This window comes from Bidens hawaiensis, unplaced genomic scaffold (genome assembly GCF_021521415.1).
Source record: "Bidens hawaiensis isolate Kalapana, Puna unplaced genomic scaffold, B.hawaiensis_p1.1 tig00021268_1, whole genome shotgun sequence".
In the NCBI taxonomy this organism is placed as follows: Eukaryota; Viridiplantae; Streptophyta; class Magnoliopsida; order Asterales; family Asteraceae; genus Bidens; species Bidens hawaiensis.
This window is the reverse complement of record NW_027493292.1, coordinates 101,626-114,853: the sequence shown is the minus strand read 5'-3', so window position 1 is coordinate 114,853 and position 13,228 is coordinate 101,626. Positions and strand designations below refer to the sequence as shown.

General features: G+C 33.3%; 1 pseudogene; it reads right to left on the bottom strand.

Annotated features, from left to right (window-relative positions):
* Positions 1-2,843: 2,843 nt before the first annotated feature.
* Positions 2,844-6,523, bottom strand: LOC143563082 (vinorine synthase-like; annotated as a pseudogene).
* Positions 6,524-13,228: the final 6,705 nt, after the last annotated feature.

Here is a 13,228-nt window from a genome sequence, read left to right as displayed (position 1 = left end):
ATGAGCGTAGTAACGAAAGCATCCTTAGTTTTGAAAAAAAAACAGAGAAGGATCGGCTTCTGTTTGTTTAAAATAAAGAGTTCGTAAATTTTTTATACCAATTTCTAGATGCTTGCTTAAGCCCGTACAAGGATTTCTTTAGTTTGCAAACTCGGTTATCATTTGGTTTTCCAAAGCCTTGAGGGATTTTCATGTAGACGTCCTCATGCAAATTTCCATGGAGGAAAGCATTGTTTACGTCCAACTGATGAATATGCCATCCTCGTTTCACAGCCACGGTTAGAAGAGTTTGAACAGTTCCTAGGTTTGCCACCGGGGCAAAGGTTTCATGAAAACAACTCCTTCCATTTGCGTGAAACCTTTTGCCACAAGACGCGCCTTGTATCTTTCGATATACCCATTTGGTTTATACTTTATCTTATAAACCCACTTTGAGTCGATTGCCGGTTTTCCTTCCGATTGTGTTTGTAAGACCCAAGTATCATTTTATTCAAGAGCCTTGATCTCCTTCTTCATATCATTATTTTTCATCCTGAACGGCTTGACTAGCGATAGCCGCTAAAAAAGCTTTGTGTTTGTTAGTAAATTTATCATATGAAATAAAATGTGCTAAGGATGTACCGTTGAGAACGTGTGATTGGAGGTGGAATGCTCGTGGTTTATAGATGAGGGAAGATTAACTTCATAGTCATCGAGGTGCTTGGGGCGGACATGATTTCTTTTCAGCTTTGGTACATTTGCATCATGCCTATTTTGCTCCATGTTCTCATGATCTTGTTCATATCCTTCGGCTTCATTATTATTTTTATGGGGGTTTTCATCTTCATTGTTGGGCTCCTCAACACCATCGGCCCACTATCCAATATTTTCAGAATTGGACTCATGCTCATTTTCAACCTGTGGCCTTCATTCTCATTATTAGGCTCAAAAGAAACATTTGATTCATGCTCAACAAAATCACCAATTTGTGTACTTTGATTTTGTGACGTCACTTGCAGAATAGTGGTGGACTTAGTGAGCTCATCAGTTGGCTCAACTTGTTTTGCCATTGTTTCCATATTTTCTTCCCACTTTGATGGAAAAATAAAGATTTCTTCTTCTTCGGGTTTTTCATTAGTAAAAGGAAAAATATTCTCTATAAATTTAACATCTCTAGATGTTATAATTTTATTAAGACGTGAATCATAAATTTTATAACCCTTCGTACCTTGAGGATAGCCCAAGAAGACCCCCAGCCTCCCTCTCACCTCGAACTTATCACCTTTTGTCTCCATATTTTTGTAATAAGCAAGACAACCAAAAATCCTCATATGTTTGTAATTGGGTTTTTGGTTGTACAATACTTCATGCGGAGTCTTGTTCTCGATCACTTCGGATGGCAACCTTGTCGGTAAGTTAGCCTCAAACCTTAACACTCGTGCCGTTTCCAACAAATGTTGGTGCTTTCGTTCCACCACACCGTTTTGTTGTGGCGTGTGTGGACATGTGGTTTCAAGAATAATCCCGTTCTGTGCACAAAAATCAAGCATGCAATTTAAAGTAAATCCCCCCCCCCGGTTATCGCGTCGTATTCGTTTAATATTATTCTCGAGTTGGACTTGTACCATTTTGTGAAAATTAACGAGGCAAACACTTGTCAAAAAATAGCTTGCCCGTGTGAACGAAGGTGTCCGGTATTTACCCCGCACCTCACAATACAACAAGTCAAAACAAGTATTTGTTTTTGTGGTACTAATAGGAAAAGGCAATCTCATAAACTTAGCTTTAACACATGAGTCACAAAAGTCTTTGGAACTTAAAGAAACATTCTTAAAAAATCAACGTAGGATAGTTTTGAGTTTGATGGATGACCCAACCGCTTGTGCCATCTACTAACAGTCGCCATCATAGCATGCCTCTTTGTTTCCATCATCCTCATCTTGTATAAACCACTTTTGCATTCACCCGTTCCAATCAATGTCCTTGAACGTAAGTTTTGCATGACACAAAAATCTGAGAAAAATGTGACAGCACATTGAAGATCTTGTGATAATTTACTAACAGACAATAGGTTGCATTTAAATTTGGGAATATGAAGAACATTTTTAATCATCATGCCGTTGGGTAACATGCAACTTCTTCTACCTTCAACAGCAATAGTTTCACCATTTGGTATTGTGACGGGTGGTTCACAATTTCTTTTTATTTTATTTTTTAATAAGGTGTCATCATATATTATATGCTCGGTGGCACCCGAGTCTATAACCCATTTACCTTCTTTACCAAAGTTACCTGTCATGTTGGCTGCGGGTGCTACTTCTTCTGATGTCACATTTTTATTATTACTAAAAAACTTCACAAGCTGTTGATATTGAGCATTGGTTAAACCTGGTATCGGGCTTTTTCTACTTCGACACAAGCTGCCTTTGGCTTCACCTTTTCTGATTTTCCTTTTCCCGGCTACCATTCGGGATAACCGATGCGTTTAAAACACTCATCTTTATTATGCCCATCTTTACCACAGATAGTGCAATGTGCCGGTTGTTCCCCTACACCTCGTTTTCCATCCCTGAGCTTAGGGAGACTTAGTGACTGACCTTGATCATGCTTGCTGGGCACATGTGCTTGAAAAGCTGCTGGCTCAGTAACTGATCTCTTGCCTCCTGAGATAGCCCTCTGTTGTTCGTCGTCCTTCACTAATTGAAAGGCACTTGTAAGAGAGGGTATTGGCTGCATAGCCAATATCAAGGTTCGGATGGTTCCGAATTCATCATCTAAACCAAGAATAATTTCGTAACAAGAACATCAAGGCAAATAACTTGACCAGAAACCGATGATAAGTATGCAAAAAAAAAAAAAAGATTTTAAGCAGTTAAAACGTCGGCATCTAGACCTTGTTCAAAGTAAGGGACGTCTTTAACTTCTAGGATGATGTACGCTTCCACACCATTACCTCTCGCATCATCGATTAGTAGTACTAAATTTTTAAAGGGCGTCATCCAAGGAACTGCCCAAGCGGGCTTTCCGAAACCAAAGTCAGCTTCATAGAAAGGAAACTTACACCAACTAGTTAATAAAATCGCATTTGTTGATTCATAAATGTTGGTCATATGTAAGAAAGAATTCAAAACCATCGTTTTCCCTTGTTCGCTATTGTGGTGTACCTTGGAGAAGTCATCTATAATTTTCTTGACAGAATCATTTACGAGATTTATCAGTTCTTCGATTGTTCCAAGAATCGTAGATTTCATGGAACAAACTCCCCAAAGATTCCCACAAGAATACTTGGGTATTGAAGAAGCCATTTTTTCTCTTAGATTTATCGGCTGGCAGAGTACAGACTATCTTACGTAATCATGTGTTTCCCTATCAACACCAATGAGAGCCTTCCAAATGGTCGCGGATACCAATTGTAACTTTGAAAACCGACGTGCACTCGTGTTTCCATTTGTGATGGCCTTTGCTCTCATGCTGGATATTGCACTCTCACTAAATGAAACTTTCTTTGTCGTATACTTGCTTAAAAAATAATCGTCGGTTATAATTGGCATTGGAGTGGAACGGACACCACACGCAGGAAACAATGAGGATGAGATGAAACCAGGCCCTGTGAATTTGATCTCATTTTCTTCTCGGTTCATGGCAGCCCATTCATTTAGGAATGTACATAGTGTTGACGCATCGACAACCTTATGTGTTGCACATACATCAAGTGCCACACCTCCACACTCAAAGGTGGTCAGTTGTATAGTAAGAACAACATCGTGACGTTTTCCTTTCGTAGGAATAAATTCATCAACCAACCTAATATTCACCTCAGGGCCGAGAATATGTTCTAGTTTGATGCTAACTTTGGCTTCTATGAACTCAACACCTTCGTCATTACAATGAACGGTTTGACTTTCTTCAACGTATCTACCGGCTAAAGGGTATAATCGTTTTTCTAGGGATATTTCTAGTTGGACAACAAACTTTGCAGGGTCGTGTTCGCTATTTTTGTTGAAGAAAAGAACAATACCTACGTCAATGGACGGAGCAAGTTCATCAGTGAAGCCTATCTTGTAGTGTTTAAGGTATGAAGGAGTTGGAACCAATGGTTAATTTTATGAATTTGCTTGGTTGTTTTTGAAACTTGATTGCCATTTGGTTTGCGGAATTGTCAGGAATTGGATTTGAAATCTAAAAACATTTTTGGTTAGGCAAGAAAGGAAATGGAATTGGAACTCTTTCCATTAAATTCCATCAATTAAGGATTTCAAGATTCCTTCATATATGTTATGGAATGTATAATTTTTCAATGAAATGTGCATAAATTACCAATATACCCTCCCCGTAATAAACATTCCACCTTCAATTCACAAAACATTTTGATAATTTTATGTAACCAGCAAATCAATTTATGTTTCCATTGAAATCAATGGACCGACAAACTCAAAATCATACATTGTTTAGCTGCCATGGAAATCCGTATGGTGTTCTATCCACAAATATTTGAGAGGGTAAATTTGGGGTTAAATAGGGATCATGGTAATTTGAACTTTTTTAAATCTCAATTCCATTAAAAATATTTATAAACCAAACAGCATAAAAGTTTCCATGGAATTAATTCTAATCCACTCAAATTCCATTAGAAAACATTCTACGGAACAAACACCCCGTAGGGGATTTTATTTATAGTGTAAGAATTAGGTTATTAACTTGTGTACAACATAGACGGAAATTCAGAAATCGTTAAGTAAACACATATATAATTTCAAACAACAAGTTATTTTTAATATATTTTTGAGACATCAACATGAGTTTTAATTGCAATTCATATTCATATGCAAACAAAGTATTGAAATACATAAACTTACAAAGAATGACTTTACATAGTAGATTGTTATCGAAGATCATTTAAAACCCTAAAACATAAACTTTAATAAATAACATTAATCGAAAACAAACAAACTTCACTAACATTAGTCTGGAAATCAAGTAAATCAGAAAATAAGCATCTAGGAAAGATTTCCGATAAGCATCCAAGAATGATTCAGACTTCTTTTTTTCTTGGACCGGAAACACAGTTGATGATATAAACATTCATACACCAATCTAACAAACATAGTGACTAACAGATTACGAAAATTGTTTTTACATTTCATGTGAAAAATCTTGCACCCTAATAAACTGATGCACGTCCAAAGCACATTTAAGAACCATAACCAAATCAAAACCTTTTTAAAATGACATGTTTTGACCGGCCAGAATCAAATCAATATGTTTTGAGAATGACCCATTTTAACACGAACCAAATCGATATCTTCTAAAATTGACCCGGTATGATCTAGACCAAATCGATACAATTTTAAAAAGACTCGTTGGAACCCAAATGAAATCGATATCTTTTTATATTGACTCGTTGACCAGAATTAAACTGATACCCTTTTAAAATGACCCATTTTAACCCGAGTCAAAGCAAATTGAAAGACCACACTTGAAGACTAAGAAGAAAATGAATGGTAATGCATACAATGTTCTTAGCTTTTGAAATCCTTTCTACCAAATACGAATTCATTATTACTGGTTATAAAGTTCCAAAAAAAATAAAAATAATAATAATAATAATAATAAAGCGTCAATGACTTCAACTCACTTGAAAGTTGAAACTCATGTGAACATTTCACTTAATTTGTGAACCGTCTATATTCTTTCATTTTTCAATAGACACTAATACCAAACACCAAACAAACTAAATACAAATTGAAACGAAACTAAATTTAAAAAAAACTAAAACAAAACCAAAACAAAACCAAAACTGAAAACCTAAATAAGACCAAATGCCAATAAAACTAAAACAAAAACAAAAACTGAAATGAAATTCGAAAAACTAAAACCGATAAATCTAAAACAGAACCATAAACAAAAATTGTAAAAATCGAAACGAAAAATTGAAGAAAGTTAAACACATCTAAAACGAAACTAAAAAAATCGAACCAAAACGAAACTAAAACAAACAAATTATAAAAAATAAAACCGAACAAAAACCAAAAACCAAAATTATAAATAAAACTACCATGAAACTTTGAAAAGAAAAACCCGAACTCATTAAGGAACACATGCATTAGTAGTATAGTAGATTAGAATATGTTAAATATTAAGTTGCATGCAACTTAATTTAATTTTGAATTATTTTATTAGCAAAAAATTATGATAATGAATGTTATTTATGAAAAGAGTTACTGTTTTAATAATATAGAAGATAAATTCATATCGTTTATGAATTCAACATCTTCGTCGTTACAATCAACGGTTTGACTTTCTTCAACATATCTACTGGCAAGAGTGTACAATCACGCTAAGGTTTTCTCAAGGGATTTTTCTAGTTGGGCGTCAAACAACATATGATTGTGATTGTTGTTTTGGTGAAGAAAAGAATAACAGCTACATTCATAAATGGTGCAAGTTCATCAATGAAACCTATTTTGTAGTTTTTAAGGCTTTGAGGAGTTGTAACCATTGGTTTTATGAATTTGCTTGCTAGTTTCTCAAACTTCATTGCCATTTTGTTTTATGGTTTGGAGGAGTTTAACCAACTAGAATGAAATGAAAGGTTACAAGGGGTACACTATTTATAATGTCCGAAAGTATTTTATCTTTATTTTATTTCTATTTTTATTTTTTTTATATTCCAGATACATTTAGTTGTCCATGCTATCTTGTTAGTTTCGAAGTCTAGAAAGAAGGCGTTTGAGTCGTAGTATGTTTAAGGAGTTAATTAGCATAAATAAATAGTTAGAGATACGTAAGTAGTGTGCCAAGAAAATTATAATAATCAAAGAGAGTCGGCGGTTGAGATCAAAATCTTGTGTTCTTGGCCCTGATTTTCAACAATTGGCTAGGCCGTCTCTGAGTATATTTTATAATTTTGCGGCTCTAGCGGGCAATAAAAAGGGCATTTGAAATCACGTTCTTAATTATGTGATAAATAATTTGACAACTTTACCAATTATGTTGCATTTTTAGATCCCATTATTAACCAAAGCCTAAAAAAACTAATAAAAAGCTACGAAAGAATAGTCCATAGGAAACACAAAAGGAAAATTCTTCTCATAAAAATAAAAAGAACACAAATGGGAATTGAACCCATGATTTTTGGTTCCATAGGCAATGCGTTTTTAAAAAAAATATTTATTATATAATTTTTATTAATGATTTTGGGCCTCTTGAGAGAATAAGTGTGGGTCCATCGACCTCCTTGGCCCCCTTTTGGGCCGGGCCTAACAATTGATATCGAGTTTGAATGTTTTAAGAGTCATTTTCAAGAGAGAGAGAGAGAGAATAGGAGCGGCTACGGCGGAGGAAGCATCGAACGAAATAAATTCATTTGTCAGAAGAGGCAAGTAGGTTTGACCTTGGAGAAGGAAGGCAATTAAAACATTGAAAAATATATAAACATAAAATAAATATATAAACATTGAAATAAATTCGATTTTCTTTTGTGTAAACCTCGTCAGTCATTTTATATAGAAATATAGATTACTATTCAAAGTTAACAAAAAAAAAAATTACAACATAAAGTTAATAGTCTATAACAAAAATTCAATAACTTACAAGTTACAACATTAAGTGTTTGGATCAACCCGACTTATCATCCAAACCGTCTGACTAGGACTGCTAAATGGGTTATGCCCGTGAGGCGATAGGTCCAACATGACATAAACATGAAAATCATGTCACTAAACACACCATGTGTATTCACGGGTCGACATGAACATGACCCTTTTAACTTGAAACAATTATTTAAACTTTTTTTTGCATATTAATACTTTAGAAGTCTAAATATACATATTATTTTTATTTTTTAATTATATTTAAAGTTTGCCAATTTATTATTGAACTTTCAAATTTTGGCAAAAAAAAATATCCAAATAGTTTAAACTATTACACAAAGCACATTTAAAAAAATTAACAAATAAATAAAGGGAACAGACTAACCAGTGAACTCATCAGTTTGATACGAACACAGACCGAAACAGACCCAACCCCTTTTATACTAAACCCAAAGCCGCGAATTTCAAATTAGGTTCATGTCAGAAATTCACGCCTGTATGCATGACATGACTATTTTGCCCCAATTAAAGACTATTGTGAAATATAGGAAATGAAGTTATTAGAAAAACGTCCCTTTGCTTTGTAAAATTTGCACAAGAGGTTCATACTTCTTGTAAAATTTGCCCCCCCCCCCCCCCCAATTTTTTAATTAAGCTTAAATATGCTTTCAGTAAATTATGATAAGCTTTAGAAGACACGTTTCCTCATGATTTAAAATCCAATGTTCCATAACTTTTTAGGGAACAAAATAACAAAAATGCCCCCATGTGCAAAACACATGGAAAATTAGTTACATTGAGCCATTGAGAGAACAAAGGTGTTACATGAACATATGAACTATGTCCTTATATTTCTGAAAAAAACACACATCGTCTGCAAAATTTCACAAAGCATGGGACGGTTTTATAATTAACTCTTTAAAATATTATAAAGATAACAAAACTCACATTTGGTATTTTCGAAAAGCTTCATTCCGTTTCACCATGTATATAGGACTGTCCTTTGGGAGCTTAGTCACACCACTACCCGCAAAACAGAAAAATTCAACATTTTCATGAAATCAAGTTTTAAATAATAATAATAATAATAAACAGGAACCAACGAATTTATTGACGGAGAAAAAGAAAGGTGATGCATGAAAAATTGAAAATAAATAACTTATACTAGGAAGTGTAGCTTGGGATTTCTTTTCTTCGGTTTTGTGAGCTCTTGAAGAACTTATGTTAATGGAAGTATGCAATCCCTGCAACAATTAAAAACATATTAAGCCTCCATTATAAAATTTAAAAACAGTTAGGTCATAATTAGAAAGATATTGTGAGATCTTTGGCTAATTCTTGTTTAAAAGCTTTTTGCAATAAATTAGATAGCAAACTGCATGAATACCAAAGTATGCAATTTGTATAAGCATACCATTGTTTGGAAGTTAAAAAAACAAACCATGTAAGTTCGCAAGAAATGGTGAGTATATTGCACTAAAAATAATAAAAGAATCTGTATCGGATATACTGTAAAAAGATCTTGACAACAGATCTTTCTTGATTTCCGGGTTCTCAGCAAGCCAGTCTAGAACATCTTTTGACTTAATTACCTCATGTTGTATATATTTTGGGTAGTCTATAACTCAAAATCAATCAATTAAACAAACAAACAAACCTGGTAATCTTGTATGACATTGTAGATGAAGAAATTGCAACCTGGATTATTCTCTGAATCGCGTAATCACTATCAGATAAACCTATTTGTGGGTTACACACAATGATTTATCGGATAAGACAGAGAATTTCTGTACATGGAATTGAATTTTTATTGTTATTGATGAAGTTCTAGAGAGAAACCAGTACCCATTGTTCTCTCTATCTATGTGTCGATGAGAGATCATTGAAAAAAACTGTCAGAGAAAATCTCTGATTAACATCTTTTTATTGATTCCCACATGAGCCCAAACAAAATAATTATAAGCCCATCTAATATTAGCCTTAAGCCCAAATAAATTACTTACTTAAACCCAAGTATATATTCCAATTATAAAGCCCAAATAACATTAGAATTAAATCGAGCCCGCACTCCCGCGTCACCTAACTCGTTTAATATCTAACGTTATTTTCTCGATCGATAAGTTAATCCAATAACACTAAAATAACCAACAATCCTCCCCCATTTTAGTGATATCCATGATTAACTTAACCATCCTCACATAAACACAAACACTATGCATAAATGAAAATGTTCTATGGATTGAATTTTCATCTTAGTATTTACATGTTACAAATATTAGAATATCTTGGGTGTCGCTATGGATTGAACCCAAGTTATCCATTTTTAATACTTGTAGGTAAATACACATGCGTTTCAAATCCAAATTCCACTTGACACTATATTTTACTAGCCTGTGTCCCAATCCTTCAAATAATATATCAAAGCTCAAGTCCAAAGCTTCTTGAAGCGGCTAAACTTCATATTCTTATAGGTAGTTCATTATTCTCGCACCCGCACTGCAATTTGTCAATGAACTATTAAGAAGCTATACTTCAACCTACTTTATCTTGCGGTCCGAACACATACCTTGGGATGATTATAATAATGTGTTCCAATATCGTTATGACAAGCTTGCCACATTGAATTCAGCATCTAACGTTGTATTAGATGGGAATTGGGTGTCTTGACATAAGATATTAAAATGGACTTTAAACCCATCCCCATGACTGATATGTTCACGAGATCTCTTCCTAACTCCTTAGTTAGATCATTAGCTAAATCATACTCATAAATTACAAACTCAACAGATATCACATCTTGCATGATGAGCTCATGAATCATGCTATGTATAATATATAACCGTCTAGACTTTCCATTATACATCTGACTATTACCTTTAGTCAACACTATCCCCCTGATAGATTTTGATGATATCAGTTTGACCATAATAGAATTTTATAATAACAGTTTCTTAGCCATTCAACCACTTTTATCAGTTTGCAAATGCTAAAAACTCACATTCTATTGTCAAATGATGCAAATCCATTCCTTAATTACCTAAGAAATAAAACCTCCCCTAAATAGAGAATACACATCCACTTAGTTATATAACTTGTATCAGAATACTCCTTTTAATCCTTATACAAAGGATCACATATGCCTCCCCCATATCCTTCATTTTAAAATTAGAAAACAATAATTTATTATTTACCTAGTGTAGGCATGCTATGAAAATCCCATAAGTCTAAATGAACGAGGTAATTCGCATGTATGGCATATCAAAACCGGCATTAAATTCATTTTAGAAATCTCTTTCATTCTAAAATAATTCACATAACCTAACTTGGCATGTTACAATATATAAGCATAATCTACCCTGCTATGAAATGATGATATCATATAAACAAATTCAATAGCAAATGGGACATTAATATTATGTTTAAAAACTTCATCACATATATATCCAAATTCAAAAGATTTCTGTTGAGATAAGATAAACTTATCTAACTCATTGACCTGCTTAAAACCATAGGTAGTTAAAACAAAATCCCAAACATGAGACTCTTTCAAATCCTTGGAACATACAACACATAATCCAAAATAAATGTTTTATAGGAGTAAATACAAGTCTAACTTTTACATTTCCCATCCTAAGTACAGATCCATCTTCACCCGGTTTAATTTCTTCAAACCATTTCAGATCCTTGCATACTTGACTCGTATCAACCAGAGTCTACCCACCATGCAAGCATATCATCTTGTACATAATAGGGATAATAAATAAACCACAAATAATTCTTCACTGAATTATTTTTAAAAAATCATTGACCTTTTTAAGTCCAATAACTAACCCGAAACCCGGGTTTCGTTTATTTCACACCCCAAAGGGTTTCCCGACTTGTATACCTCTAATGGGCTTATCATTACTTGGGTCGTATCCCATCAACTCCATGTGTGTACCATGCATACAAATATTTTAATAATATTTTTATTTCGCTCAAACTATAAAATAAACATCGTTTCTTTGAATCAAATCCAGTTTTGTGTTTTTCAAAGCTTAACATGTCCCGAAAGAAACATTGAATCAACTACAAAACTCAAATGTTTTGTCAAATTTAATGTAGAATTATTAAGCGTACCTTGTGGAACATTTGGGTCCTTCGACATACTTGGACCCGCCATGGGAAACTAATATGCTAGATATGTCACGAACCATTTCTCAAGTCATCATTAATTTCAATTGAATAAGCAAAAATTCGAACCAAAACTAATCGTTAAATATAGAGAATAGTAGGATGGTTTTAAAGACAAAATAAAACCAATTGTTTGTCTCTACCAACAACAAATTTAAGATTCGCAGTCAATCTAAACATGCTATTCCTATAATTCTTATAACACGAATCAACGGCATGTTCGAATCAGTGTCATCCTCTGTAAATATAATTTAGGCCACTAATTCATTGATAACTAGTATTACCAATATAGATAGTGACAAAACCAAACCACCATGCAAACTAGTTTCTTTCTTCTTATTACTATTATTTTATTTTCATAAAAGATCAAACAGGGTTATGTGAACTATCCTTTATTCATTTGTATATGAAATTCGAAATATCCACATCTAAGATCAACAGAATCGTACATAAACCCACATGATACTTTAAATTTCATAAACTGTGGATATTTTATGGATATATAAATTCACATGACACGCAAACCCAGATTCTAAATTCTTTCAAAAGCAGGTGAATTTCAAAATTCTATGGATCGTTCCATATGATATGTGGGTAAGAGTAATCCACATTTTACATTATTTTCAATTATGAAGTACAAAACAACAAATTTATTTTCATATTTGGAGTTACTGTGTCACGAATGCATATTTTCCAAACAAGCAAAATCAACATAATCTTTTTATCCAAGATTACAAATTAAGAAAACAATTCTCAAAATTTGAGTAAGAACTAGAAGTTCTCACATAATATTAGCCAATCACATATCATATTTCAAATACATAGATATATTATTTCATATGAAGCGTAAGTCTAAATTCTTTAACCCTTAGAAAGCTTGCATACCAGACTAATTCAAAAACAAGAAATCAAATTATTTGTTTAATTGAAATCTTGAAAATTTCTACCAAAACACTAGACCATGCAAATTATTCTCACTATATGCAATTAGGGTTTCTAGAAAAGTTCAGTCCGACAACAAACATGTCGATATATTCATATAACCGTGCAATCAGAACTTTGTAATTAAATTAACCCAATTAGGTTTATCTTTGTTGTATATATTTTGGGTAGTCTATAACTCAAAATCAATCAATTAAACAAACAAACCTGGTAATCTTGTATGCCATTGTAGATGAAGAAATTGCAACCTGGATTATTCTCTGAATAGTGTAATCACTATCAGATAAACCTATTTGTGGGTTACACACAATGATTTATCAGATAAGACAGAGAATTTCTGTATATGGAATTGAATTTTTATTGTTATTGATGAAGATCTAAAGAGAAACCAGTAACCATTGTTCTCCCTATCTATGTGTAGATGAGAGATGAAAAAAACTATCTTTTTATTGATTCCAACATGAGCCCAAACAAAATAATTATAAGCGCATCTAATATTAGCCTTAAGCCCAAGTAAATTACTTACTTAAACCCAAGTGTAT